At 26.9% G+C, this 5,371-nt stretch overlaps 1 long non-coding RNA gene across 1 annotated transcript; it reads left to right on the top strand.

Annotated features, from left to right (window-relative positions):
- The first annotated feature begins 1,056 nt into the window (after positions 1 to 1,056).
- Positions 1,057 to 5,057, top strand: LOC103568639 (uncharacterized). Its single transcript, XR_001345346.2, has 3 exons — positions 1,057 to 1,196; positions 4,202 to 4,565; positions 4,643 to 5,057. It is a non-coding gene; the product is annotated as an uncharacterized LOC103568639 (long non-coding RNA).
- The last annotated feature ends 314 nt before the right edge of the window (positions 5,058 to 5,371 follow it).

Raw genomic sequence — 5,371 nt, 5'->3', positions numbered from 1 at the left:
GATGTAAGTCGAAATAACGAACGTAAATCATTTTGAGTTATCGACCTTTAAATGACTGTAAAATTAGCGGTTGCTTTGGCCGTTGCTTTCTATGTTTTCATGATGAACCTCATAACTGTCTTTCAGGTGCTAAATTTTCGAGTTTCTAAACTTATTTTCTCTATTTAAATTATATATATATATATATATATATTCATAATTGGAGTCTAAATCTATATATATTATATCGCCGCAGAAATGTTACATAGATCATTTTTATAATTTATGACATGACCATACATATTTTTAAATTATCCGTAGTAAATTTTTTATAAGTTTATTATAATTTTATTAACTATCCTGATACATCTCGTAAACAATAAAACTAAAATTAATAATAATTTTGAAGGCATTCTCAAACAGTGCCAATTCAATTTGTTTAAATAACTAATTGTTTTAAACAGAGTTTGAAATTTTTAAAAATAAAGTTGAAAATTTTTTTTTCATGTTTGAATTTTTTACAATATTCCCACCGGAAATAATACACCAATTCGCTCTGAGTGAAGCCATGGTAGGGGAAATCAAATTGACTGAAGCGTTTGCAGTGGTTACTTTCGGAGTTACGGAAGGCTATGATTACTGAAATTGTAAGCAAGCACACGTGAAAGTATTTATTTTATTATTATTTAATTATTTATTTTTCATTTTGATTTTTTCCTTAGTATCATATTTTGACTTTGATATGAATTTCAAACAACTTAACCTAAATGCTTACTGCAATCTTTTTTATTTTTTATCATTATACTTACTTATTGATGGTCCGTTTAGCTAAAAAACAAAACTGCAATTACTATAAAACTGTCACATATTTTTTACAACTTTTTTTTTTACTATTATTTATAATATTTATTTATTTTTATGTTTCTTGCTATTGACATACGTATAAAAACATACTCTGACAGCCTCCCGTAGTTCATATTTTGTCTGGCGCTGCAGTCACAGTCATAGCGAATAGCAAATAGCCAGAGCAATCAGGCAACGTTGCATTCTCAAAAGCGTTGCGGCGATTCCCTCATCCCTTGACCAAAGTTGTTAGGTCGCGTTTGTTGACCAGTCTAAGGTTAAATTTGGAGAAAAGTCGTCGCCCTGGCGGAACAACTGGTCTTATTGAATATTATTATGATTACTAATAGTATTCATTGAGATAAAACTAATAGGTATTAAAATTAAATAATATATAATAATTATATAATGAATAACTAGGACTAGAATAATTATAAATTATACCAAGGTTCATAAATTTCTTATAGTTGTTACCGTAATCTCTAACATGTCATGCTTATTTACTTTATAAATTCGCAAATATAACCTCAACATGAATTTTTAACTGTGTTCGCGTTAATATTTTTAAAACATGTTTATTATTATTAATATTGCATCTGAACATTTTTTATTTAAATTGAATTACATTGAAAAGTAAATATATTAAATATAAAAAATAAACTTATATGAAATTTCAAAAATATGAATATTTATATTAAATACTACATGTTTATAGCCGCTCCTAAATCAGTAGTATATAATTAACGAGTGTGAATGTAGCAGACATCAGACAAATTTAAAATTGTAAATAAATAGGGTAAATAATTGAAAAAATAATATTTACCCTAGCGAATTCGGTCATACTTAAAAAATACTGAAAATATCCACTGAATTTTAGCCCAGTTTCGGTCATTTTTCGGTAATATACCAAAAAACAACCCAAATTATACCTAAATAATGCCTCTATTTTGGGTATGTTTATGAACATTATATACCTAAAAAGTTCTCTAATTTTTTTTCTTAATTGTTAAATTTAGCAGAGTCAAATTTTAATCTATTAACCCATAAAATCAATTTATCAATAAAAGTAAGAAACTGATAGGAGAGAAATAAAATAAATGTTTATTCAAATTTTGAAATTTTAAATAAATTATAAATTCGTTATTTTATTAAATTTTTTTTAGAACAATAAAAATGAAAAGGTTTTTGATTTTATTAATAAAAAACATAAAAATAATTTTCAATTATTTTTAAATAAATTTCGCTCTTCGCTGCCTGTTGGGACATATTACATACTTCTCGTTCAGTTTTTTTCGAGCAAATCGATTGTTTTTAAGAAAATCTGTGACCCCTTGATAGATATTATGTTTAAGGTTATGTTTCTTCGTATGCTTTAAAAATCGTTTTTTTTGTAGAGCCTATTCACTTCCATTATTTTTTATTAGTTGACAGTATTATTTATAACTTACACAAATAGTGCTAGTAAAACAATTTAGAATATAAAGTTTTTATTAAATGTAATTAAATCTTTCCACTCTCAAAAATGTGAGTGTATGAGCTGTCTTTAGAGAAATACATAATATTGTATATAGTTGGTACAATAGTATTCAAGCTGAACAATAAAATGACATTTTATTTATAAACGCCATTTATACTATATTTCACAAATAATGATTTTTTTCAGTATAGTTTGGGTATGAAAAGTTCACAAACATCCCCAACATTAACGTTAATTTCGGTATTATTTTGGTATGATTAGGTCATTATTCGTAAAACGTACCCAAATGATATCAAATGTATACTATTTCCAAAACACACTCAAAATATACCCAAAATTTCGGTATAATCAAATTCGCATTTTTTATATATAAAAAATGCACTTATTAATTTAAAAATTTTTAAAATGCGCATTTTTAAAAATTAAATTTTATTAATCATTTACTCGATTTATTAATAATTCCAAATTTGTCTAATGTCTGCTACATTCACACTCATATATAATTAATATATACCTGTTAAAAATGAATTCATAACCTATAAATATTACTATGTAAAATACTGATTCAATATAGTTGATCAGGAATAATGTGTGCAACGCGCACATTGAAACCACCACTTTTCTCTAGTAAACACCCTGATTAAAAATACTCATTGAAAAGTATTGAAAAATATGAGAATTGAATACTTTTGAATAAATCCTATTCCACAAGGTTTTCATCTGGACGTAAAATGAATACTTTTCAATTATATTAAATCTTCAAATAATATAAGAATTTCTAAACTTCCAAAGAATTGAAAAAGATTCGAATAAATTGATATTTTTAATCTTTCTGAATTCTCGTCAATAACAAAAAAGTTTCGAATTTTAGGGTTACGAGTAGCATTGAAAAAAATTCGAATCAATTGACAGTTTTCAATCTGTCTAAATCTTCCCCAATACCAAAATAGTTCCATATTTCGGGTTAAGAGGTGGCTTAAAAAAGATTTAAATGAATTGACAGTTTTTAATCTTTCTGAATTTCCCTCAATACCAAAATAGCTCCATATTTCTAATTATGACTTGAATTGGAATAAATTAAAATGAATTCATATTTTTGAATCTTTTTCTAAAATGATGAAAATTGATTGATTGAACTCTTTTGCAATACTTTTAAATTCCATTATAAGAATTAGAAAGTATTCAAATGATCGAAATTTCGATTCCATTCAATATTTTTCAAAATCTCCGTATGGATTGAAAAGAAAAAAAATAATTTCTAATACTTTTTAATGAGTATTTTTGATCCGTGCACAGATAGATCGATAGATAAATGAATTTTATTTGGCCATGAAGTCAAAACTCCTTCTGGCCATACAGTTTATAAAAATACAATTATAATACATAGTATATTCTAATATTAATACATAATTTTGAAGATTAATAATTTCGAGCTTTTAAATGTTAAGAGTTCAATTTTTATTTATTTTAGTCTTTCAAGTCTTTAAAGTTCCATCCCCCTCCCTACAATTCAAGGTGATCACTATTAAAGAAATAATTATAACATGACACTTTAACTCAGCAAATGTAGGAAGAGTAGTGAGACCTGATGGTAGAGAGTTCCATACTCTGATTGAAGTAACAATAAATGATTTATCATACACGACTAAATGGCTTGTAGGTAAACACAGTCTTCCCTTACATCACCTCTACGTAACATCGGTTCTAAGAATTTAAGTTCATTTTTTAAAAAATGACTCTGATTGGCATATATGCTTCATAGGAGAAAAAAATAACTAATGAAGAGATATTAAAAACTAATTTTAAAAACTGTGTGGTCAATCATTAAGAAACTATTTTATTATACGCTTTAGGTATTAAATTATCTAACATTTTTTTTTTTTTTTTTTTCTTTTTTCGTAGATCAAGATCGTAAATTTTTCACATATCATCGAAAAAATCATAAACAACTGTTATATCTTGTTGTTGCTACCCTTGAAATATTCCTGAACTCTAACCTCAGGTATTAAATACGTAATAATAAAAATTAAAACTCATACTTCTTGATAACTGCTTTTTTTTTTAAATCGATGTAATTGTTGAAACATCAACTTTACGATCCAAAATAATGAGTGTATTTAGAGGATTAAGATTGTTTGCTCTTCGAATGAGTTCTGTTGAAAAGAAATTATTTTCTCAAAAAAATTTAGTATATACAAATGTCGGTATTTCGATGTCGGTCTCTGCTGTAGCAGATGTTTTAGCGCAACATTCCGAAATTTTAAAGGTATGTATAAAATACTAAAATAAGACTACATATTGATAACATGAGTAATTTATAGAGCAATTGATGTTTCATTGCAGGGCAAATCGAATGGTTGGTTTCCAAAACAAATTACTTATAATACTATAGCTGGAATACCCGTTGGACTTCTCTCTCATTAGTGGTATAAATTTTTAGACGCAAAGCTCCCCGAAAGAACTGTTAAGATTGTTTTGAAAAAAGTCGCCGTAAATCAACTTTTTTTTCTTACAATTTATGGTGGAATACTTGCTATCCCATTTGCTATCGCATTTGCTTTTTTAGAAGAAGAAGACTGGCCGAAGTTTAAAACTGAATGTGACAATGACGATCAAGTGTTAGCTGAATGGATTGGATTCATACTTTCTCAAATGATCAATTTTTATTTTGTACCTACAAGATTTAGAGTTCTTTATGAATATACTGCTTCTTTGGGTTATGATATTTACACCGGTCAAGTTATACATAAACATACTGTTGGGGATTATATATTGTTTGTGTAAATGATTGAGATAAATTTTCATAAAATATTTAACTATACAAAAATGATAATCCTGCTGGCTGGATAACACAGTCTTCAAAATAAACAGATTGAAGTTCATAAATGAAATACATTCAAATTTTTTACTTAACATAGCATGTCCTAGGTAATCACGATGTATAGTCGCACTGCGGCAGGACCAACAAGAGTGTAGTGGAAGAGTTGAAGTTCATAAAAATTTCCCATTTAACAATCTTGTAGCAGTCTTGCGCAAATCTGGTCTCAAGTCCACTAGTTGTCTGCGTCTTAA

The sequence above is a fragment of the Microplitis demolitor genome, chromosome 4 (genome assembly GCF_026212275.2).
Source record: "Microplitis demolitor isolate Queensland-Clemson2020A chromosome 4, iyMicDemo2.1a, whole genome shotgun sequence".
NCBI lineage: Eukaryota > Metazoa > Arthropoda > Insecta > Hymenoptera > Braconidae > Microplitis > Microplitis demolitor.
This window is presented reverse-complemented; position numbering and strand designations above follow the sequence as displayed.